This window comes from Coregonus clupeaformis, chromosome 23 (genome assembly GCF_020615455.1).
Source record: "Coregonus clupeaformis isolate EN_2021a chromosome 23, ASM2061545v1, whole genome shotgun sequence".
Lineage (NCBI taxonomy): Eukaryota > Metazoa > Chordata > Actinopteri > Salmoniformes > Salmonidae > Coregonus > Coregonus clupeaformis.
This window is the reverse complement of record NC_059214.1, coordinates 3,737,374-3,765,045: the sequence shown is the minus strand read 5'-3', so window position 1 is coordinate 3,765,045 and position 27,672 is coordinate 3,737,374. Positions and strand designations below refer to the sequence as shown.

The 27,672-nt window shown below is 43.2% G+C and overlaps 1 pseudogene; it reads left to right on the top strand.

Annotated features, from left to right (window-relative positions):
- Positions 1-17: 17 nt before the first annotated feature.
- LOC121536384 lies at positions 18-26,007 on the top strand (annotated as a pseudogene).
- The last annotated feature ends 1,665 nt before the right edge of the window (positions 26,008-27,672 follow it).

Below are 27,672 nucleotides of genomic sequence, written 5' to 3'. Positions count from 1 at the left end.
CTTCGACAGAATCGAAAATGGCGGAGTACCTGGCGTCCATTTTCGGTACAGAGAAAGATAAGTGAGTACTATATGACGAGAACTTCCACACTAGGCTATATCATGCACAATTAGCAGTGAAATGGTAACGGCGCCTTAGCTTGGCTAGCTAGGTAGGTAGTGAGTACTGTACTTAACGCGTTAGAATGATGGGGATATAGTCATTGGGAAAACGTTACCATGTTGTTGAACATGTGAACAGATGGATAAGGGATCTGTAAAATGTACATTATATTGCTTAGTGACCTGTTAGTCAAAATCTAGACACTATTTTGTGTGACACTAGTGATTTTCAACGTTAAAGTTCGGACTAGTTAGGGAAACACTGCTGGCAACTCACTTTTTGATAAGTGTCCCAAATTGTTAGCTAGCTATACCAAGGATTGTCATCTGTTGTTATACATCCAGTAGCTATAATGCTAACGTTAGCTAGCTAGCTCCCAAGATCATCCAGATGCTCATAGCATTTGCCCTGTAAAGTGTGTTGTGTATCCAAGGTTGAAGAAATTGTGAGACCGACAATATAGCTAGTAATGATGCGCGGCTTGACTGAACCCGCAGTCCCCGCGGACAGGTTTAGGGTAATTAAATATTGTGTGGCTGAAGGGCCAGTTGGTGGCGGGCGGGTTGAATAAAGATAAACAATACCTTAAGAAAATCCATAAATGTATAATTAGTGTGCAATTTATATAGGCTACATTGGGGTTTTTCTTACAATATTTTAGGCTATCTGGTATTACTGCATAAGCCTAAACTTTAGGGCTTAACTATATGCGCGCCAATCTCCAAATAATGCTTTTGGAAACGTGCAGAAAAAGTTAACATCAATCCACGGAGGCAAAAAGTAAATTGCCGAAGTTTAATTCAATAAGACAAAAGCTGCTAAAGGAGAGTTGAAAATAAAGAGAAGGGAGGGCCAGAAAAGTAATATTTGGTGAAGTGTTAAAAGAGGATGATGGCAGTGCCACCTATGTTATGGGTGATGATTGATTGTGAGGCTGTATACACATTCGACAGTCACAAGACTGGACTTCAAATAGTAGGTCTATGGCATGTCAAGGGAATTCTAGCCTACTGTCTAGATGGGTTAAATGGAAACTGACATCTGGACATTGACTAACCAGAATAACCTACTGTTTCCTACCAGAAACTCCAGTCCTCTGATGATAATAGTCCCGTGAGAATCGACATCCCTGTGTTTTGAGAGAAATGTCTGAGTTTGACAGGTGTTACTCGCGGTTTGAGCAAGAAAACAATAACTGATTCGAAAAATTGAACAAAGTGCTGCACATAGCCTATATATGAAGGACCTACATGTATCAACTTTCACAGTGAATGCTTTTGTTTATACATTTTGTGCAAATGAATTGAACATTGCCAAATGCATCATAAAAAAATATTGTGCCTCTCGAATAATGGACATTCGAATAACAAATCTTTCAAATACAAAATATACACTTACTATGCACAGTTTATGGTTGAGCTGATCGTGGACTTCGGGAAAAGGGGACGCACACCCCCAAAGACGGGGCCGCAGTTGAGAGGGTCAAGAGCTTCAAGTTCGTCTGTGTCCACATTTACATTTTACATTTTAGTCATTTAGCAGATGATCTTATCCAGAGCGACTTACAGTTAGTGAGTGCATACATTTTCATACTGGCCCCCCGTGGGAAACGAACCTACAACCCTGGCGTTGCAAGCGCCATGCTCTAACAACTGAGCTACACATCACTGAGGACTTATCATGGTCCTCTCACATAAGCACAGTCGTGAAGAAGGCTGAAACGATTTGGCATGGCCCCTCACATCCTTAGTAATTTTTACAGCTGCTCCATCGAGAGCATCCTGACTGGTTGCATCACCGCTTGGTGTGGCAAATGCTCGGCATCCGACCACAAGGCGCCATGGGGGTATGCCTTGAACATTTTGTTACAGCCTTATTCAACATTGAAGGTCCCCAAGAACACAGTGGCCTCCATTATTCTTAAATGGAAGAAGTTTGGAACCACTAAGACTCTTCCTAGAGCTGGCCGCCTGGCCAAACTGAGCAATCGGGGGAGAAGAGCCTTGGTCAGGAAGGTGACCAAGAATCCGTTGGACAGAGCTCTAGAGTTCCTCTGTGGAGATGGGAGAACCTTCCAGAAGGTCATTGTCCTGTTGGAAGGTGAACCTTAGCCCCAGTCTGAGGTCCTGAGCGCTCTGGAGCAGTTTTTCATCAAGGATCTCACTGTACTTTGTTCCTTTCATCTTTGCCTCGATCCTGACTAGTCTCCCAGTCCCTGCCGCTGAAAAACATCCCCACAGCATGATGATGCTGCCACCACCACCATGCTTCAGGGGATGGTTCCAGGTTTCCTCCAGACGTGACGCTTGGCATTCAGGCCAATGTTGGTTTCATCAGACCAGAGAATCTTGTTTCTCATGATCTGAGAGTCTTTAGGTGCCTTTTGGCAAACTCCAAGTGGGCTGTCATGTGCCTTTTACTGAGGAGTGGCTTCCGTCTGGCCACTCTACCATAAAGGCCTGATTGGTAGAGTGCTGCAGAGATGGTTGTCCTTCCCGTCTCCACAGAGGAACTCTGGAGCTCTGTTCGAGTGACCATCGGGTTCTTGGTCACCTCCCTGACCAAGGCCCTTCTCCCCCGATTGCTCAGTTTGGCCTGGCGGCCAGCTCTAGGAAGAGTCTTGGTGGTTCCAAACATATTCCATTTTAGAATGATTGAGGCCACTGTTCTTGGGGATCTTCAATGCTGCAGAAATGTTTTGGTACCCTTCCCTAGATCTGTGCCTCGACACAATCCTGTCTTGGCGCTCTACGGACAATTCCTTCGACCTCATGGCTTGGTTTTTGCTTTGACATGCACTGTCAACTGTGGGACCATTATATAGACAGGTGTGTGCCTTTCCAAATCATGTCCAATCTATTGAATTTACCACAGGTGGACTCCAAGTTGTAGAAATATCTCAAGGATCAATGGAAACAGAATGCATCTGAGCTAAATTTCGAGTCTCATAGCAAAGGGTCTGAATACTTATGTAAATAAGGTATTTCTGTTTTTTATTTGTAATAAATGTGCAACATTTCTAAACCTGTTTGCTTTGTCATTATGAGGTATTGTGTGTAGATTGCTGAGGATTTTTGATTTATTTAATCAATTTTAGAATAAGGCTGTAATGTAACAAAATGTGGAAAAAGTCAAGGGGTCTGAATACTGTACATGTACATATTCCAAATCAAATTGTATTTGCCACATGCGACAAATACAACAGGTGTAGACCTTACAGTGAAATGCTTACTTACAAGCCGTTAACCAACAATGCAGTTTTAAGAGAAAAAAAAAGTGTTAAGTAAAAAATAGAAGTTAAAAAATAACAAATAATTAAAGAGCAGCAGTGAAATAAAATAACAGTAGGGAGGCTATATACATGGGGTACTGGTACAGAGTCAATGTGCGGGGGCACCGGTTAGTCAAAGTAATACAGTTGAAGTTTACATACACTTAGGTTGTAGTCATTCAAACTCGTTTTTCAACCACTCCACACATTTCTTGTTAACAAACTATAGTTTTACAAGTCGGTTAGGACATCTACTTTGTGCATGACACAAGTAATTTTTCCAACAATTGTTTACAGACAGATTATTTCACTTATAATTCACTCTATCACAATTCCAGTGGGTCAGAAGTTTACATACACTAAGTTGACTATGCCTTTAAACAGCTTGGAAAATTCCAGAAAATGATGTCATGGCTTTAGAAGCTTCTGACTTTTAATTTTAATTTTAAATTTCACCTTTTATTTAACCAGGTAAGCCAGTTGAGAACAAGTTCTCATTTACAACTGCAACCTGGCCAAGATAAAGCAAAGCAGTGCGATTAAAAACAACACAGAGTTACATATGGGGTAAACAAAACATAAAGTCAAAAATACAACAGAAAATGTATATATACAGTGTGTGCGAATGTAGTAAGTTATGGAGGTAAGGCAATAAATAGGCCATAGTGCAAAATAGTTACAATTTCGTATTAACACTGGAGTGATAGATGTGCAAAAGATGATGTGCAAATAGAGATACTGGAGTGCAAATTAGCAAAATAAATAACAAATGGGGATGAGGTAGTTGGGTGGGCTAATTTCAGAATGGCTGTGTACAGGTGTAGTGATCGGTAAGCTGCTCTGACAACTGACGCTTAAAGTTAGTGAGGGAGATGAGTCTCTCCAGCTTCAGAGATTTTTGCAGTTCGTTCCAGTCATTGGCAGTAGAGAACTGGAAGGAATGGCGGCCAAAGGAGGTGTTGGCTTAGGGCAGGGGTGTCAAACTCATTTTGGTTCAGGGGCCACATACAGCGCAATCTGATCTCAAGTGGGCCGGGCCAGTAAAATAATAGCAAAATAACCTATAAATAACGTCAACTCCAAATCTTTACCTTTGTTTTTCAATATTATGCCTTAATTTATCATTTAGCCTACATATGTGCATTATAACTCACAGATCACAGTGGATCTACAAAGGCACAAAACATTTATTCACAGATGGGCCTATGGAACTGAAAAAATTGCATTTCACTTTGATTAAAAACACTTGTTTTATTAACTTAACTTATTTTAATGTACAGTATACATTCTGACCACCTGAACTGACTCACCACACTATGCACAAACTAAAGTGGGAGCTATGAAGAACGTTATCACAATGTTCATGGTCTTTAAATATTACATTACCACAGTAAATGTAATTTTTTCACAGAACTGTATTCTTCAGAGTGCAAAACGTCTCTTAAAGAGCATTACAAGTCTTACAATTAGACTTGACCTACTCGCTGTTTAACCCCCTCCCCTCTCTTTCTCTCACTGCGGACTACCGGCTGCTCCTGAAACTTGGCATCTTTCAGCCTTCACGATTGCATCAATATCAGGTGTCAAATCCTGAGTAGCAGCCAATTTCATAATGTCATTTAAGTGCTTGTGTGTTAGCCTTGAGCGCAGCTTTGTTTTATTGATGTTCATTACAGAGAAAACCTGTTCACAGAGATAGGTAGTCCCAAACATGCATAAAACCTTTGCAGCCAGGGCTGTTAATTTGGGGCAAGAGATACTGATAAAATGTGTCCAAGCCCACAGAGGCAAATTTGTCCTTCATACCTGAATCACACTGCAAGTCAATTATTTCGAGTTGGATGTCAGCGGGCAGATCAGAAGCCTTGACTGTGAATGGCGAGCAAAAAACATAAAATTCTGTCTCAAGTTCACCGAAGACCTGAAACTGTCGCTCAAACTCCCGCAGCAATCCTGTAATCTTGTCTTTGTATTGAGCCATGTCAGCATTAAGTCCGGTCGCACGCACATCTCTTCGACAAGGGAAATGAGCGGTGTCACCGCTAGATAGTTGTGTCTCCCAGAGTGACAGTTTCAACTTGAATGCGCGTATGCTGTCATAATACTGAGTGACAACTTTTTTGCGGCCCTGCAACATTTTAAGATTATTCAGGTGCTCTGTAATATCCACCAGAAAGGCAAGATCCTGCACCCATTCTGGGCATTTAAGTTCCTTCACTGGTTTGCCTTTTTTCTCCATGAACTGTTCAATTTGCTCTCGTAGCTCAAAGAAACGCTTCAGCACGGCACCTCGGCTTAACCACCGTACTTCAGTGTGGTATGGCAAGCCATGCGTAATGTCTTTATCACTGAGAAGACTGTCAAACTGACGGTGATTCAAACCTCTTGCTCGGATGAAATTAACAGTGCGGACAACCACCTCCATGACATGATCCATTTTTAATGATTTGCAACACAATGCTTCCTGGTGCAAAATACAGTGAAATGTCCAAAACTCTTGTCCTCCATTTGCGGCCTGTACTTTATCTCTGAATTTTGTCACAACGCCTGCTTTTCTCCCAATCATTGATGGCGCACCATCTGTAGCCAGGCTGACGGCACGGGACCAGTCCACTCCGACTCTGTCCAGCGCTCCAACGAGAGAGCTCATAATGTCATCCGCTGTTGTAGTATCCGTCATAGGTACCAACCCAAGGAACTCCTCGGTGACTGTCAAAGTCGCATCAACACCACGAATGAATATGGCCAGTTGAGCAACATCTGTAATATCAGTGCTCTCATCAATTGCAACCGAAAATGCAACAAATGACTTGACTTTGTGATTCATTTGGCTCTCCAAGTCTGCCGAGAGATCTGAAATTCTATCTGCGACAGTGTTTCTCGTTAGGCTAATGTTGGCAAAGGCCTGTCGCTTTTCAGGGCACACGATTTCTGCAGCCTTCAGCATGCATGTTTTCACGAACTCACCCTCAGAAAATGGCTTGGATCCTAACGCTATCTCATTAGCAATAAGGTAGCTAGCTTTCACCGCTGCATCACTGACCTCTCGGCTACGGGTAAAAACAGACTGCTGTTTCTTCAGACCCACTAACAATTCATTTATCTTCTCTATTCTCAGTTGTCCTCGCAAATGGTTGTATTTTTCACCATGATGAGTCTCATAGTGGCGCCGAATATTATATTCCTTGAGCACTGAAACTTGCTGATTACACACCAAGCACACAGATTTCCCATTCACTTCTGTGAATAAATATGAATCAGTCCATTTTTCTTGGAAAACTCTGCACTCTGTGTCAACTTTTCTCCTTTTTGACAAAGACATTTTGGTAATGTGGGTGCAACAGTGGGTAATTTTGACAACAAGAGCTTAATAACGATAAGGCAAGATCGGCAGATGGCGCATTCTGGGCGCGTTGCTGTCACGTGCTGTTTATATCAGGATCTCTCGTTATTTCAGTGTGACCTCTGCTGGACAAATTTGGAATATCTGTTCCATAAAAAAAAAAAAAAAGTGGACGTCGTTTCGCGGGCCGGATTGAACCATCTGGCGGGCCGGTTCTGGCCCGCGGGCCGTATGATTGACATCCCTGCTCTAAAGGGTCCAAACCTTATTTCACTGTTCATGAAATAAAAAAGGGATACAACTTAGAATGTCAGATGAAGAAGAAAGATAGCAGCAGGTCCCTGTTAACGGGTCGGAAACTTACAGCACAAACCATCGGCAGACTGGGCAGTGTTTTGAGGGTTACGGTAACTGTTCAAGAGGGCAATGGTCTGAAAATACAAAATGTTCATTTTGGTTTCAGCAGATTTCTTAAATAGGTGCATTTACTCCCTTCCCCCTCACTCAAAACAATGTAATTGTGCCCCAACCAGCCCCAGAACAGGGTATGAAGGGATGACTGAAAGAGGTTAAGATGATCCATGGGACTGATCCACGCTGAAAGAGAGGGAGCTGGAATAAGCGACAATCGCAAATGATTATTTATATATATATATATATACTGCTCAAAAAAAATAAAAGGGAACACTTAAAACAACACAATGTAACTCCAAGTCAATCACACTTCTGTGAAATCAAACTGTCCACTTAGGAAGCAACACTGATTGACAATACATTTCACATGCTGTTGTGGAAATTATAGGCAATTAGCAAGACACCCCCAATACAGGAGGTGGTGACCACAGACCACTTCTCAGTTCCTATGCTTCCTGGCTGATGTTTTGGTCACTTTTGAATGCTGGCGGTGCTTTCACTCTAGTGGTAGCATGAGACGGAGTCTACAACCCACACAAGTGGCTCAGGTAGTGCAGCTCATCCAGGATGGCACATCAATGTGAGCTGTGGCAAGAAGGTTTGCTGTGTCTGTCAGCGTAGTGTCCAGAGCATGGAGGCGCTACCAGGAGACAGGCCAGTACATCAGGAGACGTGGAGGAGGCCGTAGGAGGGCAACAACCCAGCAGCAGGACCGCTACCTCCACCTTTGTGCAAGGAGGAGCAGGAGGAGCACTGCCAGAGCCCTGCAAAATGACCTCCAGCAGGCCACAAATGTGCATGTGTCTGCTCAAACGGACAAAAACAGACTCCATGAGGGTGGTATGAGGGCCCGACGTCCACAGGTGGGGGTTGTGCTTACAGCCCAACACCGTGCTGGACGTTTGGCATTTGCCAGAGAACACCAAGATTGGCAAATTCGCCACTGGCGCCCTGTGCTCTTCACAGATGAAAGCAGGTTCACACTGAGCACATGTGACAAACGTGACAGTCTGGAGACGCCGTGGAGAACGTTCTGCTGCCTGCAACATCCTCCAGCATGACCGGTTTGGCGGTGGGTCAGTCATGGTGTGGGGTGGCATTTCTTTGGGGGGCCGCACAGCCTTCCATGTGCTCGCCAGAGGTAGCCTGACTGCCATTAGGTACCGAGATGAGATCCTCAGACCCCTTGTGAGACCATATGCTGGTGCGGTTGGCCCTGGGTTCCTCCTAATGCAAGACAATGCTAGACCTCATGTGGCTGGAGTGTGTCAGCAGTTCCTGCAAAAGGAAGGCATTGATACTATGGACTGGCCCGCCCGTTCCCCAGACCTGAATGCAATTGAGCACATCTGGGACATCATGTCTCGCTCCATCCACCAACGCCACGTTGCACTACAGACTGTCCAGGAGTTGGCGGATGCTTTAGTCTAGGTCTGGGAGGAGATCCCTCAGGAGACCATCCGCCACCTCATCAGGAGCATGCCCAGGCGTTGTAGGGAGGTCATACAGGCATGTGGAGGCCACACACACACACTACTGAGCCTCATTTTGACTTGTTTTTAAGGACATTACATCAAAGTTGGATCAGCCTGTAGTGTGGTTTTCCACTTTAATTTTGAGTATGACTCCAAATCCAGACCTCCATGTGTTGATAAATTAGATTTCCATTGATCATTTTTGTGTGATTTTGTTGTCAGCACATTCAACTATGTAAAGAAAAAAGTAATTAATAAGATTATTTCATTCATTCAGATCTAGGATGTGTTATTTTAGTGTTCCCTTTTTTGAGCAGTGTGTGTATATATACATATACACACACACACACACAGTGGGGAGAACAAGTATTTGATACACTGCCGATTTTGCAGGTTTTCCTACTTACAAAGCATGTAGAGGTCTGTAATTTTTATCATAGGTACACTTCAACTGTGAGAGACGGAATCTAAAACAAAAATCCAGAAAATGACATTGTATGATTTTTAAGTAATTAATTTGCATTTTATTGCATGACATAAGTATTTGATACATCAGAAAAGCAGAACTTAATATTTGGTACAGAAACCTTTGTTTGCAAATACAGAGATCATACGTTTCCAGGTTTGCACACACTGCAGCAGGGATTTTGGCCCACTCCTCCATACAGACCTTCTCCAGATCCTTCAGGTTTCTGGGCTGTCGCTGGGCAATACAAACTTTCAGCTCCCTCCAAAGCTTTTCTATTGGATTCAGGTCTGGAGACTGGCTAGGCCACTCCAGGACCTTGAGATGCTTCTTACGGAGCCACTCCTTAGTTGCCCTGGCTGTGTGTTTCGGGTCGTTGTCATGCTGGAAGACCCAGCCACGACCCATCTTCAATGCTCTTACTGAGGGAAGGAGGTTGTTGGCCAAGATCTCGCGATACATGGCCCCATCCATCCTCCCCTCAATACTGTGCAGTCGTCCTGTCCCCTTTACAGAAAAGCATCCCCAAAGAATGATGTTTCCACCTCCATGCTTCACGGTTGGGATGGTGTTCTTGGGGTTGTACTCATCCTTCTTCTTCCTCCAAACACGGCGAGTGGCGTTTAGACCAAAAAGCTCTATTTTTGTCTCATCAGACCACATGACCTTCTCCCATTCCTCCTCTGGATCATCCAGATGGTCATTGGTAAACTTCAGACGGGCCTGGATATGCGCTGGCTTGAGCAGGGGGACCTTGCGTGCACTGCAGGATTTTAATCCATGACGGCGTAGTGTGTTACTAATGGTTTTCTTTGAGACTGTGGTTCCAGCTCTCTTCAGGTCATTGACCAGGTCCTGCCGTGTAGTTCTGAGCTGATCCCTCACCTTCCTCATGATCATTGATGCCCCACGAGGTGAGATCTTGCATGGAGCCCCAGACCAAGGGTGATTGACCGTCATCTTGAACTTCTTCCATTTTCTAATAATTGCGCCAACAGTTGTTGCCTTCTCACCAAGCTGCTTGCCTATTGTCCTGTAGCCCATCCCAGCCTTGTGCAGGTCTACAATTTTATCCCTGATGTCCTTACACAGCTCTCTGGTCTTGGCCATTGTGGAGAAGTTGGAGTCTGTTTGATTGAGTGGAGAACAGGAGGGCTTCTTAAAGAAAAACTAACAGGTCTGTGAGAGACGGAATTCTTACTGGTTGGTAGGTGATCAAATACTTATGTCATGCAATAAAATGCAAATTAATTACTTAAAAATCATACAATGTAATTTTCTGGATTTTTGTTTTAGATTCCGTCTCTCGCAGTTGAAGTGTACCTATGATAAAAATGACAGACCTCTACATGCTTTGTAAGTAGGAAACACTGCCGATTTTGCAGGTTATCAAATTCTTGTTCTCCCCACTGTACATGTACATACACACACACACACACATTATTTTCAGGTCTCTCCAGAGATGTTCGATTGGGTTCAAGTCCGGGCTCTGGCTGGGCCACTCAAGGACATTCAGAGACTTATCCAGAAGCCACTCCTGCATTGTCTTGGCTGTGTGCTTAGGGTCGTTGCCCTGTTGGAAGGTGAACCTTGGCCCCAGTCTGAGGTCCTGAGCAGGTTTTCATCAAGGATCTCGCAACACTTTGTTCCATTCATCTTTCCCTGGATCCTGACTAGTCTCCCTGGCACTCTCAATCATTCTAAAATGGAATATGTTTGGAACCACCAAGACTCTTCCTAGAGCTGGCCGCCAGGCCAAACTGAGCAATCGGGGGAGAAGTGCCTTGGTCAGGGAGGTGACCAAGAACCTGATGGTCACTCAGACAGAGCTCCAGAGTTCCTCTGTGGGGATGGGAGAACCTTCCAGAAGGACAACCATCTCTGCAGCGCTCTACTAAATCAGGCCTTTATGGTAGAGTGGCCAGACTGAAGCCACTCCTCAGTAAAAAGGCACAGGACAGCCCACTTGGAGTTTGCCAAAAGGCACCTAAAGGATTTTGACCATGAGAAACAACATTCTCTGGTCTAATGAAACCAAGATTGAACTCTTTTGCCTGTATGCCAAGCGTCACGTCTGGAGGAATCCTGGCACCATCCTTACGGTGAGGCATGGAGGTGGCAGCATCATGCTGTGGGGATGTCTTTTAGTGGCAGGGACTGGGAGACTAGTCAGGATCGAGGAAAAGATGAATGGCGCAAAGTACAGAGAGATCCTTGATGAAAACCTGCTCCAGAGCACTCAGGACCTCAGACTGGGGCGATTGTTCACCTTCCAACAGGACAACTACCCTAAGCACACAGCCAAGACAATGCAGGAGAAGACGCAAGGCTGTAATCGCTGTCAAATGTGCTTCAAGGTACTGAGTAAAGGGTCTGAATAGTTATGTAAATGTGCGAGAAGCTTTTTTAATTTTTGATACATGAGCTAACATTTCTAAAAACCTGTTTTTGCTTTGTCATTATGTGGTATTGTGTATAGATTGATGAGGGGGGAAAAAACAATTCAATCAATTTCAGAATAAGGCTGTAACATAAAATGTGGAAAAAGTCAAGGGGTCTGAATACTTTCTGAATGCACTGTTGGTCAATATCTGTGACCAACAGATGCATATCTGTATTCCCAGTAATGTGAAATCGATAGATTAGGGCCTAATACATTTATTTGAATTGACTGATTTCCTCAGAAGACCTTTAACTCAGTAAAATCTTTGAAATTGTTGAGCATATTATATATATATATATATATATATATCTATCTATAAATAAATAAATAAACTCAGCAAAAAAAGAAACGTCCCTTTTTCAGGACCCAAATCAATTTATAAAATTTTTGACATGCGTTTTCTGGATTTTTTGTTGTTGTTATTCTGTCTCTCACTGTTCAAATAAACCTACCATTAAAATTATAGACTGATAATTTCTTTGTCAGTGGGCAAACGTACAAAATCATTAGGGATAAAATACTTCTCCCCCCCTCACTAATATATATATATATATATATATATATATATATATATATACATACATACACACATAGACACACACACATAACCAGTCAAGTTTTAGAACACCTACTCATTCAAGGGTTTTTCTTTATTTTTACTATTTTCTACATTGTCGAATAATAGAAGACATAAAAACGGTTAAATAACACATATGGAATCATGTACTAACCAAAAAAATTGTTAAACAAATCAAAATATTTTATATTTGAGATTCTTCAAATAGCCACCCTTTGCCATGATGACAGCTTTGCAAACTCTTCACATTCTCTCAACCAGCTTCACCTGGAATGCTTTTCCAACAGTCTTGAAGCAGTTCCCAAATATGCTGAGCACTTGTTAGCTGCTTTTCCTTCACTCTGCGTTCCAGCTCCTCCCAAACCATCTCAATTGGGTTGATGTCAGGTGATTGTGGAGGCCAGGTCATCTGATGCAGCACGCCATCACTCTCCTTCTTGGTCAAATAGCCCTTACACAGCCTGGAGGTGTGTTGGGTCATTGTCCTGTTGAAAAACAAATGATAGGATGGCGTATCGCTGCAGAATGCTGTGGTAGCCATGCTGGTTAATTGTGCATTGAATTCTAAATAAATCACTGACAGTGTCACCAGAAAAGCACCCCCACACCATCGCACCTCGTCCTCCATGCTTCACGGTGGGAACCACATGTGGGGATCATCCGTTCACCTGCTGCGTCTCACAGACACGGCGGTTGGAACCAAATATCTCCAATTTGGACTCCAGACCAAAAGGACAGATTTCCACCGGTCTAATGTCCATTGCTCATGTTTCTTGGCCCAAGCAAGTCTCTTCTTCTTATTGGTGTCCTTTAGTAGTGGTTTCTTTGCAGCAATTCGACCATGAAGGCCTGATTCACACAGTCTCCTCTGAACAGTTGATGTTGAGATGTGTCTGTTACTTGAACTCTGAAGAATTTATTTGGGCTGTAATTTGAGGCTGGTAACTCTAATGAACTTATCCTCTGCAGCAGAGGTAACTCTGGGTCTTCCTTTCCTGTGGCAGTCCTCATGAGAGCCAGTTTCATCATAGCACTTGATGGTTTTTGCAACTGCACTTGAAGAAACTTGAAAGTTTCCGGATTGACTGACCTTCATGTGTTAAAGTAATGATGGACTGTCGTTTCTCTTTGCTTATTTGAGCTGTTCTTGCCATAACATGGACTTGGTCTTTTACCAAATAGGGCTATCTTCTGTATACCACCCCTACCTTGTCACAACACAACTGATTGGCTCAAATGCAGTAAGAAGGAAAGAAATTCCACAAAATAACTTTTAACAAAACACACCTGTTAATTGAAATGCATTCCAGGTGACTACCTCATTAAGCTGGTTGAGAGAATGCCAAGTGTGTGCAAAGCTTTCATCAAGGCAAAGGGTGGCTACTTTGAAGAATCTCAAATATAAAATATTTTGATTTGTTTAACGCTTTTTTGGTTACTATGTGTTATTTCATAGTTTTTATGTATTCACTATTATTCTACAATGTAGGAAATTGTAAAAATAAAGAAAAACCCTTGAATGAGTAGGTGTGTCCAAACTTTTGACTGGTACTGTATATATATTTACATTTTAGTCATTTAGCAGACGCTCTTATCCAGAGCGACTTACAGTTAGTGAGTGCATACATTTTCATACTGGTCCCCCGCAGGAATCGAACCCACAACCCTGGCGTTGCAAGCGCCATGCTCTACCAACTGAGCTACACGGGACTATATCTATATACACACAATATAAGGTCATTGGGGCTAGAAATTACTTCAAGGACTTGCTGAATCCTAGGTGATTGAATGCCAAGATGTGCTTTTTATTACTAGTTTATTTTTTTCCTTTTGATACATTTTCAAAAAATGAACTTTTTGCCAGTCATTTTCAGATGCTCTGCTGAGAAACAGAACAGTTATACATGACAGCAACAAGACCACAAACCCATGACTTACCTGGGAGGCAGGGAGTGGCAATGCATCAGCTCTGCTAGCCAGGGCTCAACATCAGGGTACTATAACATTTCCAAAATGGCTGACATAAGTTAAATCAGTCTAATGTATAGGGGCGGCAGTGTGGAGAGAGCAAAAACTAAAGCTGTGCTGTGTCTGGACAGTAACGCATATAGATATTTTTGCTGTCAACCACAAACAAAATGTTGGGCACTAGGGCAGTCGGTGTGTTGTCAGTCTTGTCTGAAAGTGCCTGATAAATACCTAAAGTCAGTCATCTGTGCACTATAACTGTGTTAGAAAACAGATACTACGAGGATATCGCTTGGAGGTATTAACTTCACTGTAAGGATCAATGCAAATGTAGTGGGGCGCAAGGCATTTTCTTTTTTTGAGTCCTTTTCTCAATGTCACCATCAGAGCATGTCATTCTACGCCTAGGCTTAGACCCCATGAATGGCCACAGATAGATTTATTTTATTGGCGACATAGGTGGCGTTTTTCTGATTGCGGCATATTGGCGTGTTGCGGTACCCCCTGCTACCAGTGCTGAGACAGACCCTCAGAAGCCCTGCAGGAAGCCAGCGGAGACACAGACCTAAAGTCTGAGGAGGGAGGAGGGAACTAGAGAGACCTGAGGGCTGAGAGGACTGGGGATTACAGTAGATGTTTTGAATCAAAATGGTCTGCAGAGGGAAAAATTAAAATGTTTTAGAAAAATTGAAAAACAAAATCCCCAAATCCTGATACCTAGAACCTATAGCAAAAGGGGGGTTGGATGTAGAGGAACCTTCTGTCTGTAGGAGGGGAGGCTGGTGACAAGTCCATGCTTGACCGGTGGACACATTTACATTTACATTTTAGTCATTTAGCAGACGCTCTTATCCAGAGCGACTTACAGTTAGTGAATACATATTTTTATTTTTCATACTGGTCCCCCGTGGGAATCGAACCCACAACCCTGGCGTTGCAAACGCCATGCTCTATCAACTGAGCTACATCCCTGCCGGCCATTCCCTCCCCTACCCTGGACAACGCTAGGCCAATTGTGCGCTGCCCATGAGTCTCCCGGTCGCGGCCGGCTGCGCCACTCAGGAGACTACACGATGGGGAGTGTGTATTTTCTCTGTCCAGAGGTGGTGAGCTGTAGGGAAACAGAGGAAGGAGGAGGCGAGGCGAGCTGTAGGGAAACCTAGAGCAAGCCTAGAGTACAGCTGCTGTGCTATGTTCTATTATTCCATTATATTTTTATGCCATTTAGTAGATGCTTTCATCCAAAGCGATTTACAGTTATGCTTCTCTACTCTACTCACAGAGGGATACATCGGGCTTTGAGTTGGGGAAATTATGCTCAGTGTATCAGTCAAGTTTAGTCAAACGCAATCCCACAATATGTATTAATGAGGGAACGAGGGACATCAGCCGCTTGAGTATGTCAATAATCCATAGTCAAATGGTTTGAGCTTTGTCAAAAAAACGGGCCTGCCAACAACCTGAATACCCTAAGACACCCTCTAATGTCAGCTCTAACTATACTGAACAAAAATATAAACAGAACATGTAAAGTGTTGGTCCCATGTTTCATGAGCTGAAGTAAAAGATCCCAGAAATGTTCCATACGCACAAAAAGTTTATTTAGCTCAAATTTTGTGCACAAATTTGTTTACATCCCTGTTAGTGAGCATTTCTCCTTTGCCAAGATAATCCATCCACCTGACAGGTGTGGCATATCAAGAAGCTGATTAAACAGCATGACCATTACACAGGTGCACCTTGTGCTGGGGACAATAAAAGGCCACTAAAATGTGCAGTTTTGTCACAACCCAATGCCAAAGATGTCTCAATTTTGAGGGAGGGTGCAATTGGCATGCTGACTGCAGGAATGTCCACCAGAGCTATTGCCAGATAATTGAATGTTAATTTCTCTACCAAAGCCGGCTCCAACGTCGTTTTAGAGAATTTGGCAGTACGTCCAACGAGCCTGACAACTGCAGACCACATGTAACCACGCCAGCCCAGGACCTCCACATCTGGCTTCTTCACCTGCGGGATCATCTGAGACCAGCCCACCCATGGCTGTGCCCCTGCCCAGTCAATTGAAATCCATAGATTAGGGCCTAATGAATATATTTCAATTGACTGATTTCCTTATATGAACTGTAACTCAATACAATCGTAAAAATTGTTGCATGTTTCGTTTATATTTTTCTTCAGTATACATACACTCTAGCAACACAATATTGACGGGCTCCTTCTCTATTACCAGTGGTTGACCAGAGCATTTGCTTGACTTGAACTACGAAGGAAATCAGTATGGGTCAACCAGGCAACTTTCTTAATGGAATCTCTTGCAAAAGGCATGGCTAGCGGTTACAATGGAGTAGAAATACATGAAAATGCAGAGGGATGTGCATTGCCGTGCCTCCTTTCAGCCAACGTTATGTCATGGGCCCCCTGGGTAAATCTAGCTCTCAATCCAAGTTCTCATGATATTCAGTTAAATATACATGTGACTGAGTGGAAGGGTACGAGAGGATGGCCTAGATTCAGGGCAGACTGTCCACTAAACATTATTTTTTTGTCCTATTGGGGTTAGAAAAAGTACCTCTGTTCATTAATAAATGGACCAGCGAGAGAAAAATGGCAAAACAGGGAGTGTTGTGTGAGACGTGTTTGTCTGGTATACTGAGACGCGGTATGTAAAAAATGCTTTGGCTATTCGAGGCGAGGCCACAAAACAGACTTGGACCAGCAAAAATTGAGGAAGTATGTATCGCTGTGCTTGTGTCAGTAGTATGGTTGCATAAAACACTTCCTGTTTCATATATTTAGGACACCAACTAGTACTGTATTTACATTCCCAGTGGGTCAGAAGTTTACATACACTCAATTAGTATTTGGTAGCATTGCCTTTAAATTGTTTAACTTGGGTCAAACGTTTCGGGCAGCCTTCCACAATAAGTTGGGTGAATTTTGGCCCATTCCTCCTGACAGAGCTGAGTCAGGTCTGTAGGCCTCCTTGCTCGCACACGCGTTTTCAGTTCTGCCCACACATTTTCTATAGGATTGAGGTCAGGGCTTTATGATGGCCACTCCAATACCTTGACTTTGTTGTCCTTAAGCCAGTTTGCCACAACTTTGGAAGTATGCTTGGGGTCATTGTCCATTTGGAAGACCCATTTGCGACCAAGCTTTAACTTCCTGACTGATGTCTTGAGATGTTGCTTCAATATATCCACATCATTTTCCTTCATGATGCCACCTATTTTGTGAAGTGCACCAGTCCCTCCTGCAGCAAAGCACCCCCACAGCATGATGCTGCCACCCCGTGCTTCACGGTTGGGATGGTGTTCTTCGGCTTTCAAAGTACCCCCTTTTTCCTCCAAACATAACGATGGTCATTATGGCCAAACAGTTCTATTTTTGTTTAATCAGACCAGAGGACATTTCTCCAAAAAGTACAATCTTTGTCCCCATGTGCAGTTGCAAACCGTAGTCTGGCTTTTTATGGCGGTTTTGGAGCAGTGGCTTCTTCCATGCTGAGCGGCCTTTCAGGTTATGTCGATATAGGACTTGTTTTACTGTGGATATACATACTTTTGTACCTGTTTCCTCCAGCATCTTCACAAGGTCCTTGTTCTGGGATTGATTTGCACTTTTCACACAAGTACGTTCATCTCTAGGAGACAGAACGCGTCTCCTTCCTGAGCGGTATGACGGCTGCATGGTCCCATGGTGTTTATACTTGCGTACTATTGTTTGTATAGATGAATGTGGTACCTTCAGGCGTTTGGAAATTGCTCCCAAGGATGAACCAGACTTGTGGAGGTCTACAATATTTTTTCTGAGGTCTTGGCTGATTTCTTTTGATTTTCCCATGATGTCAAGCAAAGAGGCACTGAGTTTGAAATACATCCACAGGTACACCTCCAATTGACTCAAATGATGTCAATTAGCCTATTTTTGTATACATCTGGCCCTTCATTGGACACTGTTAACAAACCTCCAAACGAGCTTCAACGCCATACAACACTCCGTAGCCTCCAACTGCTCTTAAACAATAGTAAAACTAAATGCATGCTCTTCAACTGAACGCTGCTTCCACCCGCCCACCCGACTAGAATCACTACTCTCGGCGGGTCTGACCTAGAGTATGTGGACAACTACAAATACGTAAGTGTCTGGTTAAACTGTAAACTCTCCTTCCAGACTCACATTAAGCATCTCCAATTAAAAGTTAGATCTAGAATCTGCTTCCTATTTCGCAAACAAAGCCTCCTTCACTCATGCTGCCAAACATGACTATCCTACCGATCCTTGACTTTGGCGATGTCATTTACAAAATAGCCTCCAACACTCTACTCAGCTAATTGGATGTAGTCTATCACAGTGCCATCCATTCTGTCACCAAAGCCCCATATACTACCCACCATTGTGACCTGAACGCTCTTGTTGGCTGGCCCTCACTACATATTCGTCGCCAAACCCACTGGCTCCAGGTCATCTATAAATCACTGCTAGGCAAATCCCTGTCTTATCTTAGCTCACCGGTCACCATAGCAACACCCACCAGTAGTCTGCGCTCCAGCAGGTATATCTAACTGGTTATCCCCTAAGCCAGGGATGTCAATCATACGGCCCGCGGGCCAGAACCGGCCCGCCAGATGGTTCAATCCGGCCCGCGAGACGACGTCCACTTTTTTTTTTTTAAAGGAACAGATATTCCAAATTTGTCCAGCAGAGGTCGCACTGAAATAACGAGAGATCCTGAAATAAACAGCACGTGACAGCAACGCGCCCAGAATGCGCCATCTGCCGATCTTGCCTTATCGTTATTAAGCTCTTGTTGTCAAAATTACCCACTGTTGCACCCACATTACCAAAATGTCTTTGTCAAAAAGGAGAAAAGTGGACACAGAGTGCAGAGTTTTCCAAGAAAAATTGACTGATTCATATTTATTCACAGAAGTGAATGGGAAATCTGTGTGCTTGGTGTGTAATCAGCAAGTTTCAGTGCTCAAGGAATATAATATTCGGCGCCACTATGAGACTCATCATGGTGAAAAATACAACCATTTGCGAGGACAACTGAGAATAGAGAAGATAAATGAATTGTTAGTGGGTCTGAAGAAACAGCAGTCTGTTTTTACCCGTAGCCGAGAGGTCAGTGATGCAACGGTGAAAGCTAGCTACCTTATTGCTAATGAGATAGCGTTAGGATCCAAGCCATTTTCTGAGGGTGAGTTCGTGAAAACATGCATGCTGAAGGCTGCAGAAATCGTGTGCCCTGAAAAGCGACAGGCCTTTGCCAACATTAGCCTAACGAGAAACACTGTCGCAGATAGAATTTCAGATCTCTCGGCAGACTTGGAGAGCCAAATGAATCACAAAGTCAAGTCATTTGTTGCATTTTCGGTTGCAATTGATGAGAGCACTGATATTACAGATGTTGCTCAACTGGCCATATTCATTCGTGGTGTTGATGCGACTTTGACAGTCACCGAGGAGTTCCTTGGGTTGGTACCTATGACGGATACTACAACAGCGGATGACATTATGAGCTCTCTCGTTGGAGCGCTGGACAGAGTCGGAGTGGACTGGTCCCGTGCCGTCAGCCTGGCTACAGATGGTGCGCCATCAATGATTGGGAGAAAAGCAGGCGTTGTGACAAAATTCAGAGATAAAGTACAGGCCGCAAATGGAGGACAAGAGTTTTGGACATTTCACTGTATTTTGCACCAGGAAGCATTGTGTTGCAAATCATTAAAAATGGATCATGTCATGGAGGTGGTTGTCCGCACTGTTAATTTCATCCGAGCAAGAGGTTTGAATCACCGTCAGTTTGACAGTCTTCTCAGTGATAAAGACATTACGCATGGCTTGCCATACCACACTGAAGTACGGTGGTTAAGCCGAGGTGCCGTGCTGAAGCGTTTCTTTGAGCTACGAGAGCAAATTGAACAGTTCATGGAGAAAAAAGGCAAACCAGTGAAGGAACTTAAATGCCCAGAATGGGTGCAGGATCTTGCCTTTCTGGTGGATATTACAGAGCACCTGAATAATCTTAACAAAATGTTGCAGGGCCGCAAAAAAGTTGAAACTGTCAAGTTGAAACTGTCACTCTGGGAGACACAACTATCTAGCGGTGACACCGCTCATTTCCCTTGTCTAAGAGATGTGCGTGCGACCGGACTTAATGCTGACATGGCTCAATACAAAGACAAGATTACAGGATTGCTGCGGGAGTTTGAGTGACAGTTTCAGGTCTTCGGTGAACTTGAGACAGAATTTGCCGTTTTTTGCTCGCCATTCACAGTCAAGGCTTCTGATCTGCCCGCTGACATCCAACTCGAAATAATTGACTTGCAGTGTGATTCAGGTATGAAGGACAAATTTGCCTCTGTGGGCTTGGACACATTTTATCAGTATCTCTTGCCCCAAATTAACAGCCCTGGCTGCAAAGGTTTTATGCATGTTTGGGACTACCTATCTTTGTGAACAGGTTTTCTCTGTAATGAACATCAATAAAACAAAGCTGCGCTCAAGGCTAACACACAAGCACTTAAATGACATTATGAAATTGGCTGCTACTCAGGATTTGACACCTGATATTGATGCAATCGTGAAGGCTGAAAGATGCCAAGTTTCAGGAGCAGCCGGTAGGCCGCAGTGAGAGAAAGAGAGGGGAGGGGGTTAAACAGCGAGTAGGTCAAGTCTAATTGTAAGACTTGTAATGCTCTTTAAGAGACATTTGCACTCTGAAGAATACAGTTCTGTGAAAAAATAACATTTACTGTGGTAATGTAATATTTAAAGACCATGAACATTGTGATAACGTTCTTCATAGCTCCCACTTTAGTTTGTGCATAGTGTGGTGAGTCAGTTCAGGTGGTCAGAATGTATACTGTACATTAAAATAAGTTAAGTTAATAAGTTAATAAAACAAGTTTTTAATCAAAGTGAAATGCCATTTTTTCAGTTCCATAGGCCCATCTGTGAATAAATGTTTTGTGCCTTTGTAGATCCACTGTGATCTGTGAGTTATAATGCACATATGTAGGCTAAATGATAAATTAAGGCATAATATTGAAAAACAAAGGTAAAGATTTGGAGTTGACGTTATTTAGAGGTTATTTTGCTATTATTTTACTGGCCCGGCCCACTTGAGATCAGATTGCGCTGTATGTGGCCCCTGAACCAAAATGAGTTTGACACCCCTGCTTTAGAGTGCTGTACTATACATGAAATACAACAGCTACTAGTGTTAAGTAAAACAACCCATGTTGGCTTCTGTTCTGGTAGTCACTGTTACAGAAATAACCAAATTAATTTTGATGCATACAGAACTGTGTATTTCTATTAATTCAAAATCTAATACTTTTCTAGGAAATAGTTTTTCATGATTGTTTCAAGTACTCACTCATTTACACTTTACTAATCCTATTCAGGAAGTTAACCCTGCCCCATAGTTTCAGGTCAAACTCATTTATGGAAATGTCTGGTTTTTATTGTACAACGTGATACAGTTGAAGTCAGAAGTTTACGTACACCTTAGCCACATACATTTAAACTCAGTTTTTCACAATTCTTGACATTTAATCCTAGTAAAAATTCCCTGTTTTAGGTCAGTTAGGATCACCACTATTTTAAGAATGTGAGATGTCAGAATAATAGTAGAGAGAGTGATTTGATTTCAGCTTTTATTTCTTTCATCACATTCAATTAGTATTTGTGGAAGGCTACACTCAATTAGTATTTGGTAGCATTTCCTTTTCAATTGTTTAACTTGGGTCCAACGTTTTGGGTAGCCTTCCACAAGCTTCCCACAATAAGTTGGGTGAATTTTGGCCCATTCCTCCTGACAGAGCTGGTGTAACTGAGTCAGGTTTGTAGGCCTCCTTGCTCGCACACTCGTTTTCAGTTCTGCCCACAAAGGTTTTTTAGGATTGAGGTCAGGGCTTTGTGATGGCCACTCCAATACCTTGACTTTGTTGTCCTTAAACCATTTTACCACAACTTTGGAAGTGTGCTTTGGGTCATTGTCCATTTGGAGGACCCATTTGCGACCAAGCTTTAACTTCCTGACTGATGTCTTGAGATGTTGCTTCAATATATCCACATAATTTTCCTTCCCCATGATGCCATCTATTTTGTGAAGTGCACCAGTCCCTCCTGCAGCAAAGCACCCCCACAGCATGATGCTGCCACCCCCGTGCTTCATGGTTGGAATGGTGTTCTTAGGCTTGCAAGTCCCCCCTTTTTCCTCCAAACATAACGATGGTCATTATGGCCAAACAGTTCTATTTTTGTTTCATCAGACCAGAGGACATTTCTCCAAAAAGTACGATCTTTGTCCCCATGTGCAGTTGCAAATCGTAGTCTGGCTTTTCTATGGCGGTTTTGGAGCAGTGGCTTCTTCCTTGCTGTGCGGCCTTTCAGGTTATGTCGATATAGGACTCGTTTTACTGTGGATATACAGTGAGGGGAAAAAAGTATTTGATCCCCTGCTGATTTTGTACGTTTGCCCACTGACAAAGAAATGATCAGACTATAATTTTAATGGTAGGTTTATTTGAACAGTGAGAGACAGAATAACAACAAAGACATCCAGAAAAACGCATGTCAAAAATGTTATAAATTGATTTGCATTTTAATGAGGGAAATAAGTATTTGACCCCCTCTCAATCAGAAAGATTTCTGACTCCCAGGTGTCTTTTATACAGGTAACGAGCTGAGATTAGGAGCACACTCTAGGAGTGCTCCTAATCTCAGCTTGTTACCTGTATAAAAAGACACCTGTCCACAGAAGCAATCAATCAATCAGATTCCAAACTCTCCACCATGGCCAAGACCAAAGAGCTCTCCAAGGATGTCAGGGACAAGATTGTAGACCTACACAAGGCTGGAATGGGCTACAAGACCATCGCCAAGCAGCTTGGTGAGAAGGTGACAACAGTTGGTGCGATTATTCGCAAATGGAAGAAACACAAAAGAACTGTCAATCTCCCTCGACCTGGGGCTCCATGCAAGATCTCACCTCGAAGTTGCAATGATCATGAGAACGGTGAGGAATCAGCCCAGAACGGGAAGATCTTGTCAATGATCTCAAGGCAGCTGGGACCATATCACCAAGAAAACAATTGGTAACACACTACGCCGTGAAGGACTGAAATCCTGCAGCGCCCGCAAGGTCCCCCTGCTCAAGAAAGCACATCTACAGGCCCGTCTGAACTTTGCCAATGAACATCTGAATGATTCAGAGGAGAACTGGGTGAAAGTGTTGTGGTCAGATGAGACCAAAATCGAGCTCTTTGGCATCAACTCAACTCGCTGTGTTTGGAGGAGGAGGAATGCTGCATATGACCCCAAGAACACCATCCCCACCGTCAAACATGGAGGTGGAAACATTATGCTTTGGGGGTGTTTTTCTGCTAAGGGGACAAGACAATTTCACTGCATCAAAGGGACGATGGATGGGGCCATGTACCGTCAAATCTTGGGTGAGAACCTCCTCCCCTCAGCCAGGGCATTGAAAATGGGTCGTGGATGGCTATTCCAGCATGACAATGAGCCAAAACACACGGCCTAGGCAACAAAGGAGTGGCTCAAGAAGAAGCACATTAAGGTCCTGGAGTGGCCTAGCCAGTCTCCAGACCTTAATCCCATAGAAAATCTGTGGAGGGAGCTGAAGATTCGAGTTGCCAAACGTCAGCCTCGAAACCTTAATGACTTGGAGAAGATCTGCAAAGAGGAGTGGGACAAAATCCCTCCTGAGATGTGTGCAAACCTGGTGGCCAACTATAAGAAACGTCTGACCTCTGATTGCCAACAAGGGTTTTGCCACCAAGTACTAAGTCATGTTTTGCAGAGGGGTCAAATACTTATTTCCCTCATTTTAAAATGCAAATCAATTTATAACATTCTTTTTCTCTGGATTTTTTTGTCTCTCACTGTTCAAATAAACCTACCATTAAAATTATAGACTGATCATTTCTTTGTCAGTGGGCAAACGTACAAAATCAGCAGGGGATGAAATCCTTTTTTCCCTCACTGTATATTATGTCTGTGACAGTGCCAGAATTAGTCTCTTAAGACCCCTCATAAAGGTAAAATGTCCAGTCTTAGTGTAGGGGCACAATGAACAGATTTTTGGCACTGACCCTTTGGCTCCGGACACTATCTTTCCTGAAATCCCTATTTCATGTGTACTGGACTGTGTGCTATTAGGCAATTGAAGACATTTGTAATTCAGTAATATTTAGATCAAAATCCTGTCCAATCAGTCCAGACTCGTATGTTTTAGCAATGTTTCTCTTGTGCATGTTTAGTTAATGAAACCACAGTGATGATGTCATTGGCTTGTCCCTGATGAGTGTGTTTCTCCTGTGGCCACTAGGTGCCGTCAGTGATGTGGAGATGCAGGAGCACTACCACGAGTTCTTTTGAGGTGAGTCGGTATTATCGCACTATAAATCCACTTGAATGGAGTGGATGATGCAACTCTGGGTTGCCTTGCATCTCTTCCCCCACCACACAGGCCATGTAGGAGTTGAAGACAAAATACTAACAACCTACTGAAACAGAATAGAAATACTGAAACCTTTTTACCCTGACCATTTCTGGGAAATGCACTTTGAATTAAAGTAAACTTCAGACATAATATATTCCCCTTTCTTTCTGCCAATCTATCTCCCTTTGTTTCTCTTGCTGTAGGAGGTCTTCACAGAGATGGAGGAGAAGTACGGAGAGGTGGAGGAGATGAATGTGTGCGACACCCAAGATGGGAGACCATCTGGTCTGAAATGTGAAGGTGTGTCACTGACCATGTAATTGTGTCTGTGATGGTGGGTTTTGTGCATGTTTGTTGAGGAACACACATTCTCCTTCCATTTAATCACAAACACTCTGTCATTGTCTCTGCCTCTTAAGAACCAAATTTCGCGAACACACCAACTCTGTGATGGTCTCTGTGTGTGGTTCCGTTGTGAGGAGGACGTGGAGAAGGCAGTGATGATCTGAATAACCGCTGGTTCAACATTCAACCCATCCACGCCAAGCTCTCTCCCATTACCGACTTCAGAGAAACCTGCTGCCGCCAGTACGAGATGGGGTCAGTACTCCACCGCAGGACCACACACACACACACACACACACACACACACCACACACCATTTTCAGCTCAAGATGGCATTAGTGGTGATTACAAATACATTGCAATTCAATTAGGTTATTTCAATTAAATAAATGCTAGAGCAAGGCTAATTCCTACCAATGGCATCAAATCCACACACCTTTATCTCCGTTGCTCAGATTATATTTCTTCATATGACAGAGTTCCTCAGTGCACTAACTGCAGTTCCCCCTTTCTCTACAGGGAGTGCACTCGAGGAGGCTTCTGTAACTTCATGCACCTGAAACCCATCTCCAGGGAGCTGAGGAGGGAGCTGTATGGATGCTGCAGGAAGAGGGCTACGCTCAGGCTCTCTTGACAGTCAACGCTAATCACAGAACTAATGCTGTGTTCAAGTGCTCTCCGAAATACAAATTTCTGACGCGCTTTCATGTGGGTTTAAGTGGGAAAGTGGGGCCATGTACCGTCAAATCTTGGGTGAGAACCTCCTCCCCTCAGGGTTTAAGGGGGCCATCGTTCTCGCTCCCGTTCCAGGGAACGTCGTTCGCGCTCAAGGGATAAAGGCAGGGGAGGTGGAGGCGACCGCGAGAGAAGGCGTTCCAGAGACCGAGAACGCTCGGGAAGATTCTAAACCGAGCCACCACCGCACGTCCATCCCTCCCTTTCACTCTCCATCCATCCTCAAATCCCTATATCTTTCCCTCCATTGCGGCCTATCAATTCCCCGTTGGCCCTTTCATATAATTGTCCCAATGACCAGAATTAATTGGAAAATGTTGGACTCTTTTTTTCATAATTTTTATTCAAGAAATGTAAAGCATGCCTTCTCAATAAAAAATTAAAACATGATTTGCAGGGCTCTACAGCGCTACCATTTTGGTCGCATATGCTCCAAAATATTTTCCTGTGCTGCCTGGATTTTTAATATGGGGGCACCAGTGCCCCTACGGAGAAAATAAAAATCACCCAGATAACATTTAATGGAATAAAAAGAAAGGAAGCACTTCTTCAGGAGACAAGCTTCAAAAGTGGCTAGGATTCATATAGGCTACATTTCAATCTTTAAAACAAGATGTTCTGGTGTTCCTTCACCCTGTATTTTCTAATGGCTGGCAATTCTTATCATTAATACGTTGAATGTTTTTCATCGTGTTCCTAAATTTCTATGTGCCCTTACATTCTTTTCAACTTAGGAGCAAATGTGCTCCTTGTAAACAGTGTTGGTGTAGAGCACTGTTTTCTACTAATTTCTTCCAACTGGATCCATTTATTCTAAATGGTTACTCTGGAGAGAGAGACGTTTTTTTTTATAGTGTACCGCAATTAGTAACTTTGTTACTTTTGCTTCAGGCTGGGTTTAGGGGAAGTGAAATATTTCCCATAGACTGCTCCCTGCCTGATTCCCAGTAACTTGACACCTCAGCTGATTTCTCACTCAGAACATGCTGTGTTCACTTGGCTCAAAAAGACAGTTAGCATAGATTTATTTGAAGGATTATCTCTTAAACCAGTTAGCTGTGGGTCTATTTGGAATGGGTCCATATGAATGTTTTTTTGTTTCTAGTTTCCCATGCCTACACTTGCCTGTTTGGATTATGGCTACAAGTACATGTTATTGATTGCATTCACAACCACTGTTCTCAATCAGTGAATGAAAAAGCTTTGCACATGAGTCGTTTCCATTCAGAATTGCGACAAGCACAGTGCCAGATGAGAATAAGGACCTGCCCCGGATGCAGTATCTCATATGGTAAGTGAAGATGAGGTGGATGCAAATTCTGTTAAAGTTTCATCAGCAACTTTCATTACAAACAGAAACCAAGGCTTTGTTCGGTGTGCATTGGACTACATGCTTTCGAATTTACAAAGGACTGCACTTATGACACTATCCCATCAGTTTATCACTGTCTCTTCACCTCTGTACAAAGAACCATATAATAGAAGGTACTGTACATCATGGTTGTTTTTACAAGTTTGGTAACAGTTAGGCCCTACATCAAGGGTGTCAAACTCATTCCATGGAGGGCCTATTGTCTGCAGGTTTTTCTTTTAATCAAGCCCTAGACAACCAGGTGTGGGAGTTCCTTACTAATTAGTGACCTTAATTCATCAATCAAGTACAAGGGAGGAGCGAAATCCCGCAGAGACAAAGGCCCTCAGAGGAATGAGTTTGACACCTGTGGCCTACATAATGGTCCCGTTTGCAAGTTTACTCGTCATCACTCCTTTATCTTGAGAACTACTGGAGCACCAAGGGCGAATGCCAAAGGATGTTTTTGCCAATAAAGTTTTGACACTCCCAAAGAATCCTGTTGACTTAGATTTCAATAGCTTCATAGGGTAAGATTATAAAGTTCATTTTCACAATTTTGTGTTTCAAGATGGTCTATTCAATTTCACTGCATACATAGGCTATTCATATCCACAACGTTATTCACCCGTCTGTGCGTTCAGACATTAACCTGCAAGTTTAGTGAAGAGCAAAGAAGTGCATTATTAGGCCAATACTTGTTT